Genomic DNA, 10,837 nt, shown 5'->3' with positions numbered 1-10,837 from the left:
AGCCATTGTGTAAATCACCTGAAAGCCAGAGTAATGACTCATTTTAAAAATAAAACAGCTTTAGCTTCCCCATAATTTCTTAACTTCGAAAAGCATGGTCAAAAGCTTAAAACAATTAGAACTACTTAGTATTTTGGAATGACACTACATATGAATGAAATTTCAAAATTCTTATTTAAAAGCAAAATTGGTATTTTTACCTTTATATAATGTGAGAAGACAACATCCTAGAAAAATAACTTTCTTCTAAAACTATATCAAATAGTTATGCTATTTCAAGCAATACTATATAAATCAGGAATCTTTGTAGGTTTTGAAACAGCATCTACAACTACCATTTTCTTCGCCAAGATCATGATTTAAAATGGTGTTTACCTGGGGTGGCCGGTTAGCTTAGTTGGTTAGAGCATGGTGCTACTAACACCAAGGTTGCCAGTTCAATCCCCACATGGGCCACTGTGAGCTGTGCCCTCCTTTAAAACAAAACAAAACTATAAAATGCTATTTATCAATGTTTTACTTAACTAATACTAAGTTTACTATATCACTATGTTAGGTATTTATTGACTTACTTATTTTTTCTTATTCTTTTTTTTAAATTAACACAGTCTGAGTTTAAATCATCCCAAACTATTATATTGAAACTATGTCTGCTTGAAGTCAAGTGGTTCACCATCTCGAGTGACAATATTTTTGAAAACTCACAGATAACACATTCAAGCTTCACTGTTTTTGAGGGCAAGTTAAGTTCCCTCTATTTCATTGTCACAGTTAGCAAAGTTTAGTGAAGGAATCTGGCTTGCAAGCAGGTCATTGAATAACAAAAGTATTAGCATAAGAATGTGGTGGATTATGACCATAACCTAAATTAAGACCTGAGTGATATTCCAAATATGTCCCTTCCAATGAATATGACTTTTGAGAAGTGATTTAAACTACATTATTCTGGTTTTCTTTCTTTTTTTTTTTTTTTTTAACTGTCAAATGGAAATGGTAAAATAAAATGAATAAAATGGAATGGAATGAAGTGGAATGGAATGGAATAAAATGGGATGGGATGGGATGGAATGGGATGGGGTGGGGTGGGGTGGGGTGGGGTGGGGTGGGGTGGTATGGGATGGATGGGATGGGATAAAATGGGATGTAATAAAATGGGATAGAATAAAATAAAATGGAACCAAATAACATAACATAACATAAAATGAAAATACCTGTCCTACCTATTCGAAGGATGTTGTAAGAACCAAATAGTTGTGAAAATGCCTGGTATACAGAATTTCAAATGCAATTAATTGACGGTATTCTATTAAAAAGTTCATACATGTTTTAGAGACACATGGAATTATAATTTTTGTTTCTAGAATAACATTTTGATGTGTATGAGAAGCCAGTGGTTTCATCTGTCATAGAGAAATGATGTTCTTTACAGTTTTGCCAAATGTTCAGTATTTGTAAATCTGGTCTTCCTTCATATCAATCACCCAGTGTTCAGCAATTCATCCTCAAATTTGTATCTGTAATATGTACTACATACTATTAGGTGAAAATGCTATGGAAATAGCCAGAATTACTCCACCCTTTCCATTTAATCTTAAATAAACATACCAGCTTTGGATAAGTAGGACTATGCTTTATCAGATTAAATAAATAACAAATAAATATACCAAAAAACCTGCTTTCTTATCTCCTTTCTGTGACTAACACTCCTTGATTGGCTTTGGACAACTCATCTGATCTTTTAGATACTTTGCAATTATATTTTAAAATGGGGGGAAATATTAATATCATGATTCATATCCCAGACAGAACAGGATTTTCTTAAGGTCCCTTCAAAAGTTCAGATGTTTAAAATCAGTGTAAAACATCTAAAACTTCTGTAAGTTTCAAAAGAAAGCTTTCTACAAATTTATTCCTTGTTGTATTTTTTTAAAAGGCTGCATCATCTAAGGAGAGGTATTATTGTGTTAAATATTCATAAAAACCAGTAATTTCTATACTGCCCATGGTATATCAGCCATAAGTAAATGCAGTATTAATAACATGAGAAAATTAAAGTAAGCAAAAGTACATTTTAAGATATAAATTAGTTTTTTTTGATTGCATGATCTACACTCAGAACACATCAGACCTGCATACTACCTGACAAGTGAGTTTACAGAGTCTCTCCGTACCAGTGATGTGTAATTTTGATAAAGTAAGCAATTAAGTTCCTCATACTTACTGGAAGGGAAGCTGTTCTGAAAACAATTAATGGAATCATTGCAATTGTCACACATAAATTATTTTATTTATAATAAAATGCAGTTGAAGCAAGATAAGACTTAATCAGTTACCAACATATGTCCTTGCATCTCTTGGGCAGTCATTTCTGGAGGGTGATTAGCAAACTGGAATGTTTTAATTTGAATTGGCCAGGTTTCTAAAATTGGATCATGAACATACGCGGTCAAATGAAGAAAGAGACAGTCTTCTGATAATCAGGAATCATGCATTTGATTTTAGCTAGTGTCCTGAAGTTGCAAATCCTGTCTGCAATTTCCATTTTTCCAGAAGAATTATCAAAATGATAAAACTGGAGGTGGGGAGATAAGCTTACATGACCATTATTCTGACATTGGCATTGTAAGGAAAACAAGTTGTGGGAAAAAGCAATAGATTGAGAGACATGCTATTTTGCCATTTCTAGCTGTGTGGATAATTATCTTCTATTCCTATGATTAATGACTAGACAATATTTTTGCTCCCCCCCCCTCCACATCTTGTGAGCATTGGTCTTACCACCTCTTAGCTGAGGAAACTCATTTTAGGATTATTGTGAAAAACGAATGAGCTGATACATGTAACATGTTTAGCATAGTATCAAACACATAGTAATTTCTCAAAAAAGGTTAAAAGTTAGTATTAATAGCAGGCGCTCAATAAACATCAATTCACTTCACAATCCCTATTACCTAATATCCCAAATTTTCGTCCCTCTCCTCACATACTGTATTTAAAAGTATATCAGTGTCCTCTAAATGTAACAGTGATCATTACATATAATGGTACTTTTTTTTTTTTTGTCATAATGTTATTTAAAGGAACCCAAGAATATCTGAAGGATAACAAAATCCTATTAATTAAATTAGGAATGAACCATAAACTAAAGGAGAAGGACCTATAAATATTAAAGGAATAGATGTTAAACAAGAAAAAAAATCAGAGGTTAAAATGAACTGTTTTTTTAGCTTATGCGATGTCTTTCTTATAAACTAAGCAGTTATTGGCTATTTTGTCCCATGTAGATATTTTCACACCTGAGGTTTCATGAATTGTATCTCATTTAACAAGTGTGAACCTAGGTTTCTAAGTTGCTTTTTAAACCTGCTTTGGATGAGGTGGAGATGCCAAGGAAGATTGTAGATTTTTGGTCTTCGTCTATAATTGAAAGAAAAATCTATCAGTTATAGTTACAACTATTCCCCCACGTACATAGTTAAAAATTGCTGCTTTGACTACCCTCAGCAAAACAAAACTGAAAACCTAAATAGTCATGTTGACCATTAGTACTCTATACATGTGTGTTTAAAATGCTTCTAGGATTTTCTACCTCAGGATGCAGGGCGGAAGAATGAGCATATTTAGATCCCTAATCTTCCATCCAAAGTCTTCTAGATTCACAGAAAATATGCCCCCCAAGATTAAAAGGACAAAGCCTATTAGTTCCACAAAAAAGAAAGGGAGAAAGCCCTGAAATAGAATGTTTGAGAAAATGCTGAGTACAAGTAATGATACGTTTGGACTGATAGAAAAGAAAATAGAGGTAAAGAAAATATAAAAATGCAGCATTTGATGATACCATTAACGTCATCAGAAAGAGTTTATCTATATAAAATATAAACATGTGGGGCCTGAGATCAAGGAGAACTACTCTTCTGTGTTAATTCCAGAGCAGCCATCAAAAACTGAGGAACAAGATAAAAACATCACTTAGATCATTGCCTGAATCGCTAGGGAATATAGTGTCTACCTCTGGGTTATGATTATTATAAGTGAGTTAATAGGCATACAGTATTATTGCAATTATTATTATTTTAGATATAAGGTTTTTCCTGCTATGTGTTTAATTTTCAAGCAATTAATATTTTGATCAACTTACAGTTATTTTTTTCTATTTCATTTTAAAATGATCAGAAAATTTGGCCTTTAAAATATATTTTTTAATTATTTAAGTTTCACTTTGCAATATAGAAATATTAAATTTTCTAAATCACCATGTACTTATTGAAAAATTATGTTATCTATTTGAGCGATCAGTGATTACTACATATCTATTAAATTTCATTAATCAACATTTTTATCTTTTGGTCTATCTTATGGGTGTTAATGCTATCACAATATGTTTTAATTTATACTTCCATGATCACTAAAGATGTTTTGCATCTTTTCATGTGTTTATTGAACAATAGTCATTGTCTTTGGGATATCTGTTCAATTTTTTTGTTTTTGTTACCTATCTTTTTAGCAGTGATGTGTGTGTGTGTGTGTGTGTGTGTGTGTGTGTGTATTTTGCATGTAGTTAGTTGGAAAACAGATATAGCCTTTCACATTTTTAATCTTGTCATTTGGTGGACAAAATTTCTTATTTTTAATGTAATACAATTCATTAATCTTTGCTTTTATGCTCGATGTTTCTTTGTGTGTTGGTCAAGAATTTGTGCTGCCTTCTCCAATCATAAAGATACTCTCCTATTGTATATTCTAGAAATTTTATAATGTTATCTTTCTTATTTAGTCTACATCAGTCTGGAATTGATTTTTTGTCATTTTGTCCCAACACTACTACTTAAAAGTCTACTGTTTTTTTCAGATCATTATAAGAACCTCAAAGTAATAAATCAAGTCTCACTATATTCTCATTTTTTTCTCTCACTCACTTTGTTATTCAAAATTTCCCGGGCTATTCCTGGTACTTTGCATTTCTATATAAATTTAAGAATTGGCCTACAAATTTACAAAAATATGTGCTGGGATTTAACAATAGAATTACATTAAATTTATAAATTTGGGGATAATTGACAACCCTACGATATTGATTTTTTTCATTACTCTAAATATGGTATATTAACATTACCTTTATTTAGATTTTCTTAAATTCCTCTAGTAATGTCTTATAGCTTTCTGTATAGAGACTTTGAGGTCTTTTGGTAGATTAATTCCTAATTTTCAATGCTATGATAAATATTAGTATTTTAAATCTTTGTTAATAGTTCAGAATTCCCATCTTTTTTTTTTTTTTTTTTTTTAGTTTTTAAGTTTTATCCTATGATCTTGAGTAATTCACTTATTGATTCTAGTACACTATATGTTCCCTTACTCTTATGCCTCTTCCATGACTTATTGCACTGGCTAGGACCTACCATTTTTAGATGTGTAGATTGCGTATTCAATTTTACAAAATTCCATTTCTGCATAGATGAGCATATTATATTTCTCTTAGTAGTAACGTATCATTGTGTGTATGTATTAATGCAGTCTAACAAATTTAGTCTTTTAATTGGAGTACTTAACTGATTTACATTTAGTGAAATTACCAAAACAAATTTTTTATTTATCATCTTGTGATTTTTTTCTATCTGTTTCACCAGTTTTTATATCCTTTCTAAACAATAATATATTGTTCTACAACTTAAAGATGCTGATAAAGATTACTGTCAGCCTATAAATTTATGGTAACCTATAGTACATTCAAATATGAAAAAATAAACACATTTTCAGGTATACAAAGAATAACTATTTATCTTTATTTTAAAACACTAGAGGATATACTTCAACAAAAAGAAACATGAATTCAGAAGGAAACAGTGGAATGACAGTAACCTTAATCAACACAGAAACAGATATTAAGTACTGAACAAAAAATTGTTAACTTTAAAAAATGTTAACTGTTGTTTAAAGATAGGACTAAAACTCTAGATAACAGTAACTTTCATGGATATTCATGGGTGTAAGAGTAGTAGAATTGTTCAATAGACATTGAAAGCATGCTACTAATCTTGTACTGGGAGAAAGGAAGATTGATATCCTAAACAAACAAAAATTGTCATTATTAGTAAAATACATAGTTTAAAATACATTAGTAAATAACCTATGTCATTAATAGAAAATATTTAAAACACATATAATCAGAAAAGAGAATTTGGAAAAGAATACACTTTTTTTTCAATACAATAGAAAACAAGAATGAAAAGGAAGGAAAAATTGATAATTTTTTTAAACTCCAAAATTAGATAAGGAAAAAAGAACAATTATATAGTTTATCAAAATTGATATAATTATATTAAATTCATCAATCACAGAAAAACATGTCACATAGGCTTAAAGAACTAAACAAGATGTCTTAATACACTGCTTACAATATAATTTTAATAAGAAATAATTTACAGGCACAAATACTGAAATCATATTTGGATAAAATGGATAATCGTTTAGGAAGTTGTAACCAAGAATCTGGGTGAATCTAACAATGTATACTGAAATTATATTATAAAAACTAATAAAATTATAAAAACATACTAGAAAATTTTTGTTTTAACATATCTCTATTAAATATTCAATTTCAATCAGATGAAAATAAAAAAATACAAGGATGCTCATCTATAATAGTGCTATATTCTTAAAGGTCATAATAAGTCTTATTTTTTTAAAAATTACTCCTAACTACATGTTTTATCAATGAACATATCTTATAAATCAATATAATTTGATAGTTTATAATGATACGTTTTTATTCCCTAATGTCACTGTTATGTAAAAAAAAAAAAAAGTTATGACATAGAAACAATGTTTCTTGCAAAGACAGGAAATGTTTTAGAGGCTAGAGAACCTCACAGTTTGTACTAAAGTTATTTTTAAGCAGAAATTTCAATTAATATTTTTTTAAATTATAAAGCTTCGAACAGTATACTGACAATTAATTATGTATAAAAATGGAAAAAATGACATTTAAATTCACTGAGCTAATTTTGGACACTATGTAAATCCTGGTCAGGTTAACTAAGTTTCTTGACCATCTTTATTGTATAGAAAGTATGATAATAAAAATGTGATAAGAAAATGAAGCAAAATACTAAATCAAAACCTGCAGCAAAAATTTACAACCTCTCAACAGTAAAGAAAGTTGCATGTTTAAGGATATACTTTGTCAGACTGAGCAATTCCATGTCAGTGTTTTCTATGCAATAGCAATTTTTCTGTACTGGCTACTCCCAAGTCAAAATCATGTCATATACAATAGCTGTCTCCATAATGTTTCTTAACTCATGAATGCAGAATTTCTGATCAATGTCATAAATCATGTTGGGGATTCTGCTTCCATCCTTGTGATGGGTTGAATTGTTTTCCCCAAATTTTGTATGTTGTCGTCCTAAACTCCAATACCTCAGAATGTGACCTTATTTGGAAATAGAGTAATTGCCAATGTAACTAGTTAAAATGAGGTAGGTCACACTAAGTAGGGTGAGCCTCTAATCCAATATAACTGGTGTCCTTCAGAAAAGGGAGTATTTGAGCACAGAGATATGCACTAAGGGAGAATGCAAGAGTGAAGCTATGCTGCCACAAGCCAAGAAACTACCAGAAACTAGCTGAGAGGCCTGGATCATATCCTTCCCTAGTGCCTTCAAAGGGAGCATGGCCCTGCCAACAGCTTAAGTGCAGACTTCTGACTTCCAGAACTGTGAGACAATAAATTCCTATTGTTTAAGCCATCCAATTTGTGGTATTTATAGTACCCTAGAAAACTAACACAAACCTTGATTTTGTAAAAGGAACCAACCTTACTATCCTTCCATAAGCAAGTAGGAAATTGGAAAAAAATTACCAACTCTTTAAAACATTGAAAAATAGGCAACACAAATTTGTGAACCCTGAGATAAAGGAAACAAGCCAACAAACCAGCTGAGCTCTAGAATTGATTTGACTTTTCACTGGAGGAACATTCTGAACCTCGTTGAGTATAGAGGAGATTCTAAGGAGAGGATGAGAGTCTCAGTGGTTTGAGGAAATGGAGTCAGAGGTTCCAAATGGTTCCCAAAACTCACAAAGGGCTATGACGCATTTGAGTTGCAACCAACCAAGTGAAGCGTTCACTCTGAAGAGTCAAAATATTCATTAAAGAGCCATAAATTAGTATTAGGATTAAATTATGACTAGAATAAAGGTTATCATACAACTTTCTTAAACATATTTAAAAGCAATCCTAGAAATTATCTTGCAACCTATGCTGCAGTCAATAATAGAAATAAAATAGCATCCTATAAATTACTCAATTAATCCAAAAGAAGGCAGTTAAAAAGGAAAGAAGGAACAGATGGGAAAAATAGAAAACAACCAGAAAAACAGTAGGCTTAAATTCAAACATTTCAGTAATTGCGTTAAAAATAAATTATTTAACACCCTATTTAAATAAAAGACCTAAATATGTTGGTAAGAAATAAACGTTAAATATAAGGACACAGATGATCACATAGATTATTTTAAAAGCAAACATATGGAAAAGGCTATACCATGTAAACACTAATCATAAAAGCTGGATTTAATATATATTGACAGTAGACAATATGAAGAAACAAGAATACTTACCGGAGAGGAAGAAGGACAATTCTTAATGATAAAAGAATCAATTTATAAAGAAGGCAAGGTAGTCCTAAAGCTATCTGCATCTGATTAGAGAGCTTCAGAATAAATAAAGCAAACACATCCCGAAAAAAGAAATAGACACTTTTATGACTATACTTTGAGAATTCAACACTCATCTCTCTCAATAATTAATGGAACAAACAGACAGAAAAAATGAAAGTAAGTAGATCTAAAAATCCATTCAACCTACTTGACATAATTGGCATTCATTTAACACAATGCTCAACAACAGCAGAATACACAAGTATATTCTGCTGGAATAAACAGGAAATAGTCTTTGAGATAAACCATATGCAGGACCATAAAACAGGTCTCAATATATATATTTTTAAAGGCTAATATAAAAATTTTTTTTTATTGAAACAGAATTAAACTAGGGACCAGTAATTGCAAAAAGTCTGGAAAACTATGAAGTATGTGAAATGTAAACAGCACAATTCTAAATAAACCATGGGTCAAAAAAAAGAAATTACTAGGAAAATTAGAAAATATTTTGAATTGAATAAAAAAGAAAGCATAACACCAAAATTTGTGATTTGGAAGAGATGATGTCATGGAAATGTTAGAACAAAGTGTTCTAAGAAGCATTCCTCCAATGAAGTAACCATTAAACTGGCAAAAAATTGACAAGAATCAACTTGTTTGGAACTGTGGAATCTAATAAAAAATTACAGCAATAAATTGCAGGATTCAAAATCAACATATAAAAATCAGTTGTGTTTCTATACACTAACTCATAAAATATCTGAAAAAGAAATAGGAAAACAATCTAATTTACAATAAATAGCACCAAAAAGAATAAAGTACTTATGAATAAACTTAACCAATGAGGAAAAATAGTTGTATACTGAAAACTGCAAAACACTGTTGAAAGAAAGGAAAGACACAAACAAATGGGAAAATATCCTGTGTTCATGGGTTGGAAGACTTAGTATTATAACAGTATCCATACTACCCAAAATGATCTCCAGATTCAGTACAATCTTTATCAACATCCTAATGGCATTTTTTACAGAAATAAGGAAAAAAATCTACAATTTTTATGGAACCACAAAAGACCATGAGTGGCCAAATCAATTCTGACAAAGAACAAACTAGAGGCATCACAGTTTTTGATTTCAAAATATATTACAAAATTGCAGTAATCAAAACATGCTAGTACAAATAGTTTCTGCAGCATATGTTCTGATTTTATTTCTTTCTCTTCTGGTTTAATTTATTTGACTCTACTTTTTTTTCTCAGTCTAGTTAAATGGTTCTCAATTTTTATCTCTCAATAAAGAGAGCAGAACCAAAGCTTAACTCCTCGAGAAAAGATAAACAAAATTCACAAACTTTTATTTAGGCTAACCAAGAAAACAGAGAAGGCTCAATTTACTAAAATCAAAAGTAAAAGTGAATCGCTTCTCAGCCTTTTGGCTAAGATCAAGTGTAGTATCTGTTCTTATCAGTTTAATATCTAATACGTCCTCTATCCGAGGACAATATATTAAATGGATTTTTGGATCTGGGAGATGGAATAGGAGATTGCTCTGTCCACTCGCGCATAGACCCACTATTACAGTACTTCCGGGAATGGTGCACCCACTAAGGGGGAAAAAAAAAATGGTTCAAGAGCCAGCTACCTGCCTTTGATTTACTGTAAAGCTAGAGTATACTAAAAAGTGTAATATTTGCAGACATATAGATCAGTGGCAGAGAATAGAGTTCAGATGTAGATTCATGTACAATTTGTTAATTTACTTTTGCCAAAGGGGCCAAGACAACTCAGTGGAGGAAGGATTATCTTTTCTACAAATTGAGCTGAAGCAATTAGATATCTCTAAGGAGGAAGGTGAACTTCAACTCTTATCTTGTGTCACACGGACACACACACACACACACACACACACACACACTCAAACAAAGGGGAAATTCTGTCTGACCTTGAGCCTTGAGTTAGGCTAAAATTTGAAGGACACACAAAGTATGTAAAATAAAGGAGAAAATTATGATGTTTATTTTATCAATTAGGAAAATAAAATGAAAAAACACTCCTCAAAATTTACCATTAGCAATATGAATAGGCAAGTCCCAAACTGGCAAAAAAGACAATGTTAGATATAGACATCTCCTAAGAATGGTTTCCCAATATATATAAAGAACTCTAAAATCTCAA

General features: G+C 31.0%; 1 non-coding gene across 1 annotated transcript; it reads left to right on the top strand.

Moving 5' to 3' along the window:
- The first annotated feature begins 10,078 nt into the window (after window positions 1-10,078).
- Window positions 10,079-10,268, top strand: LOC141571448 (U2 spliceosomal RNA). The gene has a single exon (XR_012496188.1). It is a non-coding gene; the product is annotated as a U2 spliceosomal RNA (small nuclear RNA).
- The last annotated feature ends 569 nt before the right edge of the window (window positions 10,269-10,837 follow it).

The sequence above is a fragment of the Rhinolophus sinicus genome, linkage group LG04 (assembly GCF_036562045.2).
Source record: "Rhinolophus sinicus isolate RSC01 linkage group LG04, ASM3656204v1, whole genome shotgun sequence".
NCBI classification, from domain to species: domain Eukaryota; kingdom Metazoa; phylum Chordata; class Mammalia; order Chiroptera; family Rhinolophidae; genus Rhinolophus; species Rhinolophus sinicus.
This window is presented reverse-complemented; position numbering and strand designations above follow the sequence as displayed.